Genomic DNA, 16,594 nt, shown 5'->3' with positions numbered 1-16,594 from the left:
AAATATCTTAAGTGACATCATGCACAAAAGTGCACTTTATTTGATTAAACTATTGTAGTGGCATTTTAGTGCTTTTTTATTTAGTGTTGTTTTGATATGTCATCTTAGTGACATCATGCACACAAGTGCATAATAGCTTGTTTTAAAATGTCTCTGACAATCTTGCGATTTCTGTTTTGAAATGACACGAATGGTTGTGCCACTGCTTAATAACTGTTTAATGAATAGTTTTGGTCAATTGACTTAGTTGTGATTTCCCTCTCTGCAAAGTTTAAAATGAGCTATATTTATGCGGTATGAACAAGAATGTTTTAATGTAGACACATAGAATCATCATACTGGTGTGATTATATGTATCAAGTGTTAATTCAAGGCTAAGGCAAAATATTGAGATATATATCGTGTATCGCGATATGGCCTAAAAATATCAAGATATTAGAAAAAAGGCCCTATCGCCCAGCCCTAGATTCAAGTGTGTATCAAAACATTGGTTTCATTGGCAATATCGTAAGAATGATTGACCCAAAAACTGACATTTTTTGCATTTTTTGTTTGGTAAACGTATAGCATGTTCTATATGTTATAGTTATTTGAATGACTCTTACCATAATATGTTACGTTAACATACCAGGCACCTTCTCTGTTGGTTATTTATGCGTCATAAAACGTACACTTATTCAGCCTGTTGTTCACTAATCTTTATTCATTTTAAATTGCCTTTCAAATGTCTATACTTGGTTTTGGGTTTTGTCAAATAAATTTCCCCCAAAAATGCGACTTATACTCCAATGCGACTTATATATGTTTTTTTCCGTCTTTATTATGCATTTTCGGCAGGTTCGATTTATACTCCGAAAAATACTTTAGAAGTGTATTGTCTTTATTTATATGTTGGTAAGTTGTGGTTTTGGTTTTTGGTATTCTTAGATACCAAAAGAAAGGAAGGAGTAATCTTTACTATAATTGTCACTGTATAATGTATCACTATTTGAAATAAAGTACATTGTTTTTGTATCAAAGGATGTCTTTCAACTGATGTAATCTGACCTTATTTGCAGGTCTGTGCCACTTACTTACTTACTTCTGCCAATGAAAGTCACGCAGGTGAGCCGCAAGATATACATGTCATGCTACAATGCATATGTACTTTTTACGTCCATGGATTGTAAATGGAACAGCACCAGGTGCTACAGAAGCCGTCTATTTTTGGAGGACATAGGGAGAGCGCTCATTGCCATAGCAGTGGAGAGGAGACGGCGTCTCCCAAGGGAACAAATAATGTTTGTTCTTGCCTGATGGTAACGCAGGCAGTGCTTTTTGTGCCCCCTGCACAATAGGAATGGCGAACCAGGGCATCAAATGTGAAATGTTTATTTGTAAACAGCAGAAGAAATCTGTCTGTGACTTGTGTTAATAAATACAGTATAAGTATCATTGTATAGCTCACAATGAAAGTGTTGTTCTGGTCATGTTCTCTTGTGTTCAAATAAAACAGATGGTTTGTGTTTTTGTTCAATTGATACTGGATCACAATCAGCGTTATGAATTATTACCATTTAGAGGATGCTGATATCTACAGTGCATCCGGAAAGTATTCACAACACTTCACTTTTTCCACATTTTGTTATGTTACGACCCTATTCCAAAATGAATAAATCCATTTTGCCCTCAAAATACTTCAGACAAACCTATATTGACAATGTGACAAGTACTTTTTTTCCCCCAAACATATTGAAAATAAACACCCCCCCACAACCCTGAAAGGGACAAGCGGTAGGAAATGGATGGATTAAAAATAAACGTGATTTTAAAAAAAAATATCACATGTACATAAGTATTCATAGTATTTACTCAGTACTTTTTTGATGCATCTTTGGAAGCAATTACAGCCTCAAGTATATTTGAATACAATGCCACAAGCTTGGCACACCACATCCTTGGGCTATTTTGCCCATTCCTCTTTCCAGCACCTCCATCAGTTTAGATAAGAAGCATTGGTTTTATCTATAATGTCTCTGTACATTGCTGCATTCATCTTGCCCTCTAACCTGAGTAGTGTCCCAGTTTGTGTCATGACAAACATCCCCACAGCATGATGCTGCCACCACCATGCTTCACTGTGGTTATGTTATTGGGCTGGTGATGAGTGGTGCTTGGTTTCCTCCAAACACGGTGGCTGGTATTTATGCCAAAGTGTTGAATGTTTGTCATAATGTTTGCCGGCCCAGTCACATAATATGTGCTGCTTTTAAACACACAAGTGAATGCAAGGCGTACTTGGTCAACAGCCATACAGGTCACACTGAGGGTGGCTGTATAAACAACTTTAACACTGTTACAAATATGCGCCACAATGTGAACCCACACCAAACAAGAATGACAAACACATTTTGGGAGAACATCCGCACCGTAACACAACATAAACACAACAGAACAAACACCCAGAACCCTTTGCAGCACTAACTCTTCCGGGAAACTACCATATACACCACCCACTACCACCAACTCCTCCCCCCGCCCCCCACCACCACCATCTCCCGAATCCGAAGGTCTCATGGTTGGCAAGTAAGCTGTTAGGCGCATCAATGGATTGGTTCAGGTCTTTGAACAGCATATTGACTTTGTTTGAAAATAGGAATATTTCACTAAAAGTGGCTAAGCTAGTTTAAGGTCAAAGGTGATATACCAAAGTTTCCCCAACATGTAATTGATTGTGGTGGTCTGCCACGGCAAAATAAAAGCCGCCACACCTTGAAACTGAGAAGTTTTATTTTACATGAACAATCATTTTAGTACCGTATTTTTCGGGACTATAAGTCGCAGTTTTTTTCAAAGTTTGACCGGGGGTGCGACTTATATGTGAAATTATTAACACATTACCCTAAAATATCAAATAATATGTAGCTCATTCACGTAAGAGACTAGACGTATAAGATTTCCTCGGAATTATTGATTAGGAGTGACAGATTGTTTGGTAAACGTATAGCATGTTCTATATGTTATAGTTATTTGAATGACTCTTACCATAATATGTTACGTTAACATACCAGGCACCTTCTCAGTTGGTTATTTATGTGTCATATAACGTACACTTATTCAGCCTGTTGTTCACTATTCTTTATTTATTTATATGCTCATTTTATACTTTCATGCAGAAAAGGAAATCCCAACTAAGTCAATTGGCCAAAACTGTATTCATTAAAGTTATTAGAAGGTGACTTTTCAAATGATGCTACATATTAGCAGTAATGCTACCTTTGGTAGCTAAGCTTGTGCCCCACACTTGACAAATTAAAGTTGTCTATTCGACATCTTCCCGCTTGAAGCCGAACCACCGCCAGACGATGGACCCCCTGCTGTTTTTCTTGGAAATTCATTTTTCCTTCATTCGCACCTTCTTTCTCTCGTATTACCACTCGCAATGCTTCGCTAGCATCACAGCTAACGTTACCCAGTCTGCCACGTCTCTGCTCCCTGAGGGGTTTTTTTGTACGTATGACGTGACAGTATGTGACGTGTGGAAGTTTGTGCACTTCCTGTCTGTCAAAAGGAGACATAATAAGAAGTGGGAAGAGCCGTAGTGTAATGCCTGCAGCTAAAAGCAACTGCGTGAGTGCGTGTACTCGAATTTTACGATATAGTAATTTTCTATATCGCACAGAGACAAACCCGCGATATATCGCCCAGCCCTAATTTCATTGCAAATGTTATTCTGAAACAGGCAGAACCTCCAAAACAATAAATATGGTTATTTTAAGCATGCATCCTTGGCCTCATTTTAAAGATGGACTTGGCAATGCAAAAGCTGATGAAGACTGACTTTCATGTAAATAAGCCAAAGGCTTTCTTGGTGATGTCAGGCACTCAGACTTGACCCGCATTGATTTACTAAACAGTCAGACATCGATATCATCAGGGTTACACACATAGACAAAAACATAACTAAACACTTCCTCCCTTTTGCCCCTCATGCAACCCGACACTTCAATCACATCGCACAATCAGACATGTATTCCCCTGAGCTGGGTCATCGTTTTAATGATCAATCGGAAAAACAGCCCACCCCACACACACTAAAACCTACACTACATCTGCACATTGACTGAACAAAGCTCTGCACAGATGGCTGAGAGGATACGGAACGGTGGTCCTGTCTTTAAATTCTGTTGTGTGACAGCAGTGAATATCCTAGTATTGAGAATCACTGGCGACAGTAAGAATTAGGGACGGGCGATACGAGCCAAAATCTATATTGTCATATATCTTGCATTTTCTAGCGATAACCTTACAATACGATGGTCCTGAGTAGTCCTGAGTTTAATCCTGGACTCTGGATCTTTCTGTGTGGAGTTTGCATGTTCTCCCCATGACTGCATGGGTTCCCTCCGGGTACTCCGGGCTTCCCCCCACCTCCAAAGACATGCACCTGGGGATAGGTTGATTGGCAACACAAAATTGGCCCTAGTGTGTGAATGTGAGTGTGAATGTTGTGCATGTCCGTCTATCTGTGTTGGTCCTGCGATGAGCTGGCGACTTGTCCAGGGTGTACCTCGCTTTCCACCCGAATGCAGCTGAGATAGGCTCTAGCGACCCCAAAAGGGACAAGCGGTAAAAAATGGATGGATGGATTTGGTACTGTACCGCCTAAAAAGTACCGGTCCCTCACCTGTTGTCATGTCGTGTCATGTCGACGAGCATGTTCTGCAGTGCACACACACACACACACACACACACACACACACACACACACACACACACACACACACACACACACACACACACACACACACACACACACACACACACACACACACACACACAGGGTAGAAAATGGATGGATGGATGGACATTCATCACGATATGGTTATGAACGTTCTCATTCATCCAGGTCATTGTCATCTCAGGACATACATTCAATCAATCGCAACTGGACTCTTTGTCTATTTCTGTTAAAATGTAAAACATACTTATAAAATAACATTGTTGTATAGATACTACACATTAATTTTGGGCGAGACTACACATTTCGGTATCAATCCAGAAAGAAGTTACAGGGGTGGTAGCGGCCATACCAATGCTAATATTGACAATTCCAATTTTTAAGATCAGTGAACGATTCAATTTTTGATCACCATTATAATAAAAAATAAACAAAAGATGGCGGTGTACAATATTAAATATTTATTAGATGATTCCCCTTATTTTATTTAAAGCCAATCACCAGAATGACCGCGTCCCACAGAGGAAGTGACGTCAGAAAGAACGCGCCACAGCCAGCTTCATAATAAAGCGGTTTCGTAACTCGGAGCTAATCACTGGAAATATGAAAGCGAGTCATCCAGACATGCCTGTGTTTCTCCTTCCGTCTGTGCAGACGCTTGTGGAAATCACACATGAATACTTTAAGAGAAAGCGATTGCAGCTATTTCGGATACAACACTTCTCAGACGGCAGGAGAACTTCCCAACGTCCAGGTTAGCTGTGGTTTTACTTACTGAAAAACTGTGTCCATTTGTCAAAGGAGAGACAACGACAATGCGAGCTCCCATGGATGTGATAAAAAAAGGTAGCGTGTGCTTTGTAATACCTGGCCGTCCAGGGAAGACTACGGAAAACATTGAATGCTTTTGGACTGGCAAAGCAGACTGTATCAGTTATTGTCTGCCATGTATTTTGCAGAATAAACGTCTAGCTCCAGACTATTTAAGTCACCAAAAACATATGGACGATGAAGGTGAAGGCAAAAGAGTGAGGAGTGTCCTGACCAGATGTCTTGATCGCTAGATTGATACATTGTTTATGTTCACGTGTCCAATAAAGATTTGATTAATTTATGATGGCTCAGGTGTGATTCACTACAATAGGGCCCCAAAGCACAACGGATTCCAGGTAATTAAAATACCACAATTGCCATATTTTTTGGACTATTAGTCACAGTTTTTTTCATAGTTTGGCCAGGGATGCGACAAATACTCAGGAGCGACTTATGTGTGAAATTATTAATACATTACCATAAAATATCTAATAATATTATTTAGCTCATTCACGTAAGAGACTAGAGGTATAAGATTTCATGGGATTTAGCGATTAGGAGTGACAGATTGTTTGGTAAACGTATAGCATGTTCTATATGTTATAGTTATTTGAATGACTCTTACCATAATATGTTATGTTAACATACCAGGTACGTTCTCCGTTGGTTATTTATTCATCATAAAACGTACACTTATTCAGCCTGTTGTTCACTGTTCTTTATTTATTTTAAATTGCCTTTCAAATGACTATTCTTGGTGTCCGGTTTTATCAAATAAATTTCCCTAAAAAATGTGATTTATACTCCATGTTTTGTTCCTTCTTTATTATGCATTTTCGGCATACTGCGAAAAATACGGTAACTGTTCAGATGAGTTAAATTTAATCGAATAACTTGCACACAAAGCAACACTGGAGGTGACTATGGCATGCGCATTTCCCCCGCATGCGTATAGGGTTGTGTTGCGCAGGCATACGGGGGGGGGGGGGGGGGATTTTAAAATGACCATTGTGTGTGTGTGGACGAGGATAGGTGGGATTTAACCTGGATAACCTTAGCCGGCTTAGTGTAGAAGTGGGCCTTAGAAGCGGCTTTGCACTTTTTTTTCAATTCAACACGATTCTCGATTCAAAAATGATTTTTTTCCCGATTCCAAAGGATTCTCTATTCCTTCAATACATAAGATTTCAGCAAGATCTACCCCAGTCTGCGGACATGCTAACAGAGTAGTAGATTTTTGTAAAAAGCTTTTATAATTGTAAAGGACAATGTTTTATCAACTGATTGCAATAATGCAAATTTAATTTAACTAGTAAATGAACCAAAAAGATGACTTATTTTATCTCTGTGAAAACATTGGACACAGTGTGTTGTCAAGCTTATGAGATGCGATGCAAGTATAAGCCACTGTGACATTATTGTTCTTTTTTTTTATTTGTATTATTGTCAAATGATAATGTCAATGAGGGATTTTTAGTCACTGCTATGCTGAAATTATAACTAATATTGATACTGTTGTTGATAATATTCATTTTTGTTTCACTACTTTTGGTTTGTTCTGTGTCGTGTTTGTGTTTCCTCTCAATTGCTCTGTTTATTGCAGTTCTTAGTGTTCATGGGTCAGGTTTGGTTTTGGAATTGGATCGCATTGTTATGGTATTGCTTTGTATTGTTTTGTTGGATTGATTCATAAATTTAAAAAAAAAATCCCCCCCAAAAATCTATTTTTTAATAATGACAATTGATTCTGAATCACACAACGTGAGAATCACAATTCGAATTCAAATCGATTTTTTCCCACACCCCTATTAGCAGCACTCGCTAGCGAGGATCCATTTGTTGCAGTCAAATATTTGTATGACACGGCATTATGACGATATAATGATAGTACTAAAAGCTCTATCATGATATAATGACTGCGATGAGGTGGCGACTTGTCCAGGGTGTACCCCGACTTCCGCCCGATTATAGCTGAGATAGGTACCGGCGCCCCCCCACCACCCCAAAAGAAATAAGTGGTAGAAAATGAATGGATGGAGCGATGATATAATGATAGTAGTAAAGGGGAACATTATCACCAGACCTATGTAAGCGTCAATATATACCTTGATGTTGCAGAAAAAAGACCATATGTATTTTTAACCGATTCCCGAACTCTAAATGGGTGAATTTTGGCGAAATAAACGCCTTTGTATTATTTGCTCTCGGAGCGATGACGTCAACCGCCATTTTCTCAAACACATTATAAACATTGAGTCGAATCAGCTCTGTTATTTTCCGTTTTTTCGATTGTTTTCCGTACCTTGGAGACGTCATGCCTCATCGGTGTGTTGTCGGAGGGTGTAAGAACACGATCAGGGACGGATTCAAATTGATTTACGTAGAATGTGCATCAATTAGCACGGCATGCTAATCAATGCTAACATGCTATTTAGACTAGCTGTATGTACATTTGTAGCTATATTTGCATCCAGCTTTTCCACATTTAATGCCAAACAAACACTTACCAATCAACGGATTTAAGTTGCTCCAGTGTCACAAGATGCAAAAGTCCCGATTGTTTGGTCTGCACATTTTACCGGCGATGCTAAGGCAGACATGGCACAGAGATGTATGGATATCCTGCAGATGCATTTCCAACGATAAAGTCAACGAAATCACAAAGGTGAGTTTTGTTGATTTTATTGACTTATATGCTAATCAGACATATTTGGTCGCGGCATGACTGCCAGCTAATCGATGCTAACATACTATTTAGGCTAGCTGTATGTACATTTGTAGCTATATTTGCATCCAGCGTTTCCCTCCACCCACATTTAATGCCAAACAAACACTTACCAATCGACGGATTTAAGTTGCTCCAGTGTCACAAGAGGCGAAAGTCCCGATCGTTTGGTCCGCACATTTTACTGGCGATGCTAAGGCAGACATGCTCAATAGCTCAATAGCTTCAGTTTCTTCTTCAATTTCGTTTTTGCTATCTGCCTCCATACTCCAACCATCCGTTTCAATACATGCGTAATCTGTTGAATCGCTTAAGCCGCTGAATTCCGAGTCTGAATCCGAGTTAATGTCGCTATATCTTGTTGAGCTATCTGCCTGTATAGCATGTATATCACTGGATGACGTCACAGGAAAACGGACGGTGGTTTCACAGATAGCGAAAATCAGGCACTTCAAAGCCTTTTTTCGGGATAATCCACGATGGGTAAAATTTAGAAAAATAAATAAATAAATAAAATAAGCCACTGGGAACTGATTTGTATTGGTTTGAACCCTTCTGAAATTGTGTTCCCCTTTAAAAGCTCTATCATCATTGATATTGATATTTAAATTTAGTTTTCTTTTCCTGTTTGTTTTTTTAATTAGTACTTGAAAGCATAGTCGGACCCATGTATTAACATCGTACAAATATATAGTGTACGTCTGAGGCTTCCAGTCTGCCTGCAGAGGTCAGGAGACCCCTCTCATTACAGACTGCAGATGAATGACACTCTCAATGACCTGCAAGAGCAGAGCAGATCCTCATACATAGAGTGCAGACATACACACACCGCACACACACACACACGTCCCACTGGGGCCATAGAACCAAATAAACTGGGGTAGGGGCTACATTGTGCTACGAGTCTTCCCCTTCCCCCATATTACTCTCTCATGCGTTAAACCATGTTATTGGTCTTTGAAAACATGTTTTGTCAAGATAGCATTCTTAAGTTTGACAGTGTGGATATTAATTTAAACCCCCAATGTTTATTTATGTAATAAAAATGATTAATAATGTTGATAAAGGGAGCTATTTTATTTGCACATCCTAACAAGCTCTCTCGATAACACAACAGTTATGTTTTTATAATTATGCAGTGTGTCATTTTTTAGTGGAACTGGCAGAAGCAGGGGAGGTTTTAGCCTCCACCCTAAAAAAAACAAAAAAAATGTTTTTAAAAAGCAAACAAATGTTCCTGCTGGTTGTATGAATCGGCGCTCACTATGAGCCTTGTAATTCCTTTTTGCTGTACCATCGCCATTCTTGTCCCAAACTGCACACACGCAGCGCACTGCTGGTCAAATTACCACTGGGCTTATTATCAAAAATCATGCACCCGCTGAATGGATGGGCAGTGTGTGTGTGTGTGTGTGTGTGTGTGTGTGTGTGTGGAGGGGAGGGGATCCCGCTGAGCATCAGCAGACAAAAGAGAGAAGGAATTATCTTTATGCTGACAAGAAGAAAAAAAATGCTTTAAAATTCCAAATGGCTCGAGCTTGGAAGCAATAGGGACCCCTGGAAAGGTCACCTGGCATCAGAGAATTTGTGAATTTTACACACACACAAAATAAATCATTAAGCATTCTTGTTTGAAACAGATTCAAAGGATGCTGCAGAAGGTTTTTTTTCCAAGGTGAAAAATACAAAGGGAATCTCCTACCAGCTGCTACTTTGCATACCTTAGGCTTGCCAAAGGTGAGTGTGGATCTGTGATTGTTGCTTGTGACAAACTGACCCCGCCTTTTTCTGATCTCTTTGTTGCACAACAAAATGTTGTACAAGGGCTCCATTTTTAGTCTTCTCCGCCACGCTCATTTGATCTGTTCCTTAGCATCGCCTCTTCTCTTCACATTTTGGCACACCCACCTCTCTCCTTCACTCCCTCCTTTGTTTGCTTGGCAAGTAGCCAGGTGGACCTTCATTTGTCTGCTTGTTTATAAATGCTAAGGTTTAAAAATACATTTCAAGAATATATTGGATGAAGGAATTAAGTTTAGCATGAACGATACCCACTCAATTTGTATGTCATGTGAAAATAAGGAGTGTGTTGCCTTTAACAGTGACTCCCCTCTACATTATTATTTGATATTTGGTGCAAAATATTGGTGAACAATTTAAATTGTAATTTTTTCACCAAATATACAATTTCGATGACAGTGTAAGGTTGTACGTTATACCAGTATTAGTATAGTACCGCAATACTAATGAATCATATTCGGTACTATACCGCCTCTAAAAAGTACCGGTCCCCCACCCATCGTTACGTCATGTCATGTAGAAAAGTATGTTCTGCAGTGCACACACACACACACACAGAGTACTTACAAACAGACACGGTGTGTAGACAGAAAAGGGAGAACGAACAAATTTTGGCTAAATAATTAACGATAAAGTTGAAGTTTTAACAATGAAACATCCTCAGGAAGAGGTGCTTTAAAGGCCTACTGAAACCCACTACTACCGACCACGCAGTCTGATCGTTTATATATCAATGATGAAATATTAACATTGCAACACATGCCAATACGGCCTTTTTAGTTTACGAAATTGCAATTTTAAATTTCGCGCGAAGTATCCTGTTGATAATGTCGCGGTATGACGACGCGTGTGCGTGATGTCACGGATTGTAGCGGACATTTTGTTCCAGCCTCGATCTCAGCTATAAGTTGTCTGCTTTAATCACATAATTACACAGTATTCTGGACGTCTGTTTTGCTGAATCTTTTGCAATTTGTTCAATTAATAATGGAGACGTCAAAGAAGAAAGATATAGGTGGGAAGCAGTGTATTACGGCCGCCTGTTTCCTTGTTTACATTCCCGAAAGATGACGGTGAAGCTTTACTATGGAACAGAGCGGTCAAGTGAACATGGTTCCCTGCCACATGTGAACCGGAAGGTTACGGTGAGAAAACGGTGGTAATAAGTCGGCTCTTACCGTAGACATGAGCGGAGAGCTTGCGTTATTCCTCGTGCACCTGTCAAAGAGGCAGCTACGGTCTCTCTTGCCTCCTCCGACTGGCCGCCCCCGAACGTGGGATGCTTCCACCGTGGAGGGGGAAAAAATAAATCTTAGCCCGGCGCCAACGGCTGCCTTCGCTTCGCCTCATCGAGAAATGTGGCTTCCCTCAGAGACGCTGGCTGTAACCACACCTGTGGCCACACCCCTCCAACTTTCACTAAAACACTAGTAAAACAATAAGCAGATAAGGGGTTTTCCAGAATTATCCTAGCAAATTTGTCTAATAACATCTGAATCGCTCTGCATTCTAGTTGTTTTTTTTTTTTTTTCCTAGTCCTTCACTCTCACTTTCCTCATCCACAAATCTTTCATCCTCGCTCAAATTAATGCTCCACAACCCGTGACGTCACGCACACATCGTCTGCAACTTCCCCTACAGGCAAGGCTTTTTTATTAGCGACCAAAAGTTGCAAACTTTATCGTCGATGTTCTCTACTAAATCCGTTCAGCAAAAATATGGCAATATCGCAAAATGATCAAGTATGACACATGGAATGGACCTGCTATCCCTCTTTAAATAAGAACATCTCATTTCAGAAGGCCTTTAAGACGTTGCTGGCTAGCTAGCGGCTAATACCCATCTGCAGTCAGCAGGGATGTAACTACTTCTAAATCACTAATCCTTGTCTCGGTGGTGACTAGAGAAATACATTTATTTCAAGTCTCTTAGTGTAATACGAGTGATAGCTGTACATGCTTCACTACACATCACTGACCAATGACATTGACGAGAAAAATCAAGATTTTACTACGTCCGATTATCAATTATGACAATCATCTTGACTTTGAACACACTGCCCCCATATGAATGAAAGGCATACTTAGTCAACAGCCATACATGTCACGCAAAGGGTGGCCGTATGAAAAACGCCAACACTGTCATGAACATGTGCCATAAAATGAAATCATACTAAACAACAATGACAAACACATGTTGAGAGAATATTTGCAAGGCAACACAACATAAACACTACAGAACAAATTCCCAAAATTCCCTGCAGCACCAACTCTTCCTGAACGCTACAATATAAACAACCGGCATTGGTGACCCTACACTTAACATCCACTGTAATGATACCAAGTAAAATAGCGTATCTAGTCGATACTACTAGGATTACATCAATATTTTTTGGTGTCGCAAAATCTTTTTTTTTTTTTTTAAATTCAGATTATGTTTATAATCTCAGGAAATATGTCCCTGGACACATGAGGACTTTGAATATGACCAATGGATGGTATCATCCAAAACTAATGTAAAGTATCAAACAAGAGAAGAATAAGTGATTATATTTTAACAGAAGTGTACATAGAACATGTTGAAAGAGAAAGTAAGCAAATATTAGCAGTAAATGTAAAAGTAGATTAATAATTCATTTTCTACTACTTGTCCTTAATAACTTTGACAAAATAATACAATGGAAAATGACAAAATATGTTACTACATACGTCAGCAGACTAATTAGGAGTCTTGTATGTTCACAATTTTATTTAGGAAAAACTTGCAATAAGAAACATATTTTTACTGTATCCTAAGATTTTTTGGTTAAAATAAAGCCAATAATAATATTACTTATGGTCTCCTTTATTTAGAAAAGTACCGAAATGCATTTTGGTACTGGTACCAAAATAATGGTATCGGAACAACACTACACTAGTGTCACTACTAGTCTTGCAAAAACCTACTACACAAACAATTCAGAGCAGACTGATCAGTGGCTTTCATTTTTAAATCTCAATGTCCTTAACAACAGTCTAGGCTCGAGCTGCACAAAATAATCGGTTAATTTAATTTAAAGATTAAAAAAAATAGTTTTAACAACCGAAATAAAAAAATATAAAAAAATGTTCCAATGAGGCAAGTATAACCATAGTGTGCTGTATGTGGGTAAGGGTGCGCAAATCAAGCACCCCTGTTCCCATACTTGCCATGCAGTAAGCTGGTAAACGCCCCTTGAGCCTTTTGGAAAGAAACATGGCGTCGACCCCGTGGGACTTCTTTACTTTTTGCGTGATCTTTAGACAAACTGTTCTGCGAACATTGCGCAAAGTGGGACAAAACATCAGGCTTCCACACATCAAATCGTATCAGCTACCTGCAGCGCCAGCATCGCTACAACAGTCTTAAAAGCCTTTTGGGCTGTTAAAGAACAGCCTGGGGCTTGTTCGTATCCCCACTGTGTTTGAAAAAGTGCAAAAAGTTTGCCAGAGACGACCCGAGAGCTAAAGCGAGTTGTAATTTTATCTTGGAAATGATGGCGCTAGACGACCGGCAGCACTTTTTTTTTACTGTTGATACTGGCTTTTGTTAGGACTCAAATTACAGGTACAAGTGTGCACAAACTACAGTTAAATCTAAATGTAAAAAAATAACAGTAATCGGTTAATGATGTTGGAAAGCAGGAAGTTATAGTGATCGGTTTGAAATAGAAAGTGTCTATTCCCATGATTTACTATATTTTCTTTGGTTGTAGCTTTTATGGGGCTTCACGGTGGCAGAGGGGTTAGTGCGTCTGTCTCACAAAACGAAGGTCCTGCAGTCCTGGGTTCAAATCCAGGCTCGGGATCTTTCTGTGTGGAGTTTGCATGTCCTCCCCGTGAATGCGTGGGTTCCCTCCGGGTACTCCGGCTTCCTCCCACCTCCAAAGACATGCACCTGGGGATAGGTTGATTGGCAACACTAAATTGGCCCTAGTGTGTGAATGTGAGTGTGAATGTTGTCTGTCTATCTGTGTTGGCCCTGCGATGAGGTGTCGACTTGTCCAGGGTGCACCCCGCCTTCCGCCCGATTGTAGCTGAGATAGGCGCCAGCGCCCCCCGCAACCCTAAAAGGGAATAAGCGGTAGAAAATGGATGGATGTAGCTTTTATGAAAGCATTATAAACAACACATCTAGACTAGCGGTCAAAGTCACCATTTACAGAAACTTGAGAAAAAAATAGTAAGGGTTAAAGTTAAAGTACCACTGATAGTCACGCACACACTAGGTGTGGTGAAATTACCCTCAGCATTTGACCCATCCCCTTGTTCCATCCCCTGGGAGGTGAGGGAAGGCAAGGTAAGGCAAGGCAACTTTATCTATATAGCACGTATACAACAAGTTTTAAATTGGACCACAGTGCTTTACAGGTTAAAAAGCAAAGAGCAGAAAACAAAACAAAACCAAACAAAGAACATAAATAATGAATATGTCATGTCTTCTGATCATGTTTTGTTTAGTTATATTCTGTTTGTTTTTGACTCCATTAGTTCCTGTTTTTGCACACCCTGGTTTGTTTTAGTTTCCAGGACAACTCATTAGTTTCACTCTACTCATTTGGACTCACACACCTGATTTGTTTAGGACTCACACACCTGTCTTAATCATGTCACTAGCATTTAAGCCTGTAGTTGCCAGGCAGTCGGTGGCGTCATTGTTTGTTTCATGCTCTGTTCTTGCCACAGCAAGTCTTGCTTGTTTCATGCAATGCCAAGTAAGTTTTTGTTTATTCCTGTCAGTTAGCTACTTTTGTTGCATGTCTATAGTTCAGTCTAAGTGTTAGTTTTGTTTCCTTGGCCAAGTTGTGCCTCCGCTGGAAGCGCTTTTTGTTTGTACCTTTTTAGTCAAAATTAAATAATGTTTATAACTGCACGCCACGTTCCGAGTAGTCTGCCTTCCTGGGAGAACGACCCCGACGCAAACTGCAACCCCCACTCCGCCATCTTGACAGAATGAGCTAAACAAGATTGTGTAAAAGCAATACGGTAAAAGGGTTCAAATGATAAGTAAAAACAATTGCATAGTAAAAATAATGAAACTACAAAAGTGCGACAAATTGGAAAAAAAAAACTAAAGCGAAGGAGGCTTGGGGGGGACTAGAAATGGTGGCCTAGTGGGCGGACTCAGCTCAGGTTAAAGGCCAGCAAGAAGAGGTAGGTCTTAAGAAGGGTTTTGAAGACCCCCAGGCTCTGGGATGACCTAATGTTGAGGGGAAGGCTGTTCTAGAGCTTTGGAGGGGAGCAGTGAGCAGCAGCAGTGGCCGTGTTTAGGAATCATTTTGGTGACTTAACCCCCAATTCCAACCCTTGATGCTGAGTGCCAAGCAGGGAGGTAATGTTTTACAGTATTTGGTATGACTCGGCCAGGGTTCGAACTCACGAACAATCAATCTCAGGGCGGACACTCTAATCACTAGGCCACTGAGCAGGCCTGGTAGGTCCCAATCCACTTTGTTGGCCTCCGATCTTAGCTGATTTTAAGTCTTGATGCGATACTTCACAATAGATTGTAGAACTGAAAATGTTTTACAGCAAATAACTAAAGTAAACACACTTTTAGAAAGTTTATCTTAAAAAATTTTGAATTTACTAGTATTAGTATGTACACATTTTTTTTTCAAAATATGACACCCTTACATTGACACTTTAGCGGGTAACTTCTTGTGTCTTCCTGCTCTGTGTGTAGCTTGCTTAGCATTCCTTTTGCTCAAGTGACTATTGCCATTGTACATGGAGAACATATATTTAAACTAAATATCATTGTGATTAGAATGATACTGTGTACATGGACCCTAAAAAATAGATTCAACTATGACGTGCATTTTCATGCATCATACCTTAAAAGGGAAACTAATTACGAGTGTTCACATCCACAGGAACCACATGGGTTAGCCTATTCTATACAGTGTTTACCACCTTACTGGTGTTCACTTCACAGCCACAGATGGTTCATCTAGTTATTGACATTATTTACACATTAGTTTGGTTCATTCACACATTACTTTGACATGTTTGCTTTGATGGCTCTGACATGAGCCTTCCTGGCAAATTTCTGAGCAGCTTGCATTTTCCTTTTTGTTTCTGCTTTAGTGGATTCTGCTTTGGATTGTACACCCAATTTCTGTCTCTTTGACTCTCTGTCCAGTTCTAACTGCTCCAAATGCAAAAATCACAAAGAGTACAAACAATGTTTATTATATTAGCTCATTTTGTTTATCTGAATAACCATTTGTTATGCTTACATGGTAAACAATGAAAATGAATGTGCTGTGGATTGTTTTATCCAGACGCATACATTTGTCCAAATGTGGCCAACTCGAGACATTGTGGGTTTCCTGGACCTCTACATCGCTAAAAATAAATCTAAGGGAGAGAATCCCTATGCCATTTTCCACTAGTATTTTTTAAATATATTAATTGCCCGCTTGTATATCGCCTCTTCTCTTCTCTGACTCTCTTGTCATCTTTTGGGATGTGCGTGTCTGTTGTGATTTCCCTTCCTGGTTCCAAGACCCGCAA

The 16,594-nt window shown here is 39.7% G+C and overlaps 1 protein-coding gene across 5 annotated transcripts in view; it reads right to left on the bottom strand.

Annotated features, from left to right (window-relative positions):
• Positions 1-16,594, bottom strand: part of lrp8 (low density lipoprotein receptor-related protein 8, apolipoprotein e receptor) — a 438,760-nt gene that overhangs the window by 247,402 nt on the left and 174,764 nt on the right. The gene's annotated exons all lie outside the window — the stretch shown is intronic.

This window comes from Nerophis ophidion, linkage group LG22, assembly GCF_033978795.1.
Source record: "Nerophis ophidion isolate RoL-2023_Sa linkage group LG22, RoL_Noph_v1.0, whole genome shotgun sequence".
NCBI lineage: Eukaryota > Metazoa > Chordata > Actinopteri > Syngnathiformes > Syngnathidae > Nerophis > Nerophis ophidion.
This window is presented reverse-complemented; position numbering and strand designations above follow the sequence as displayed.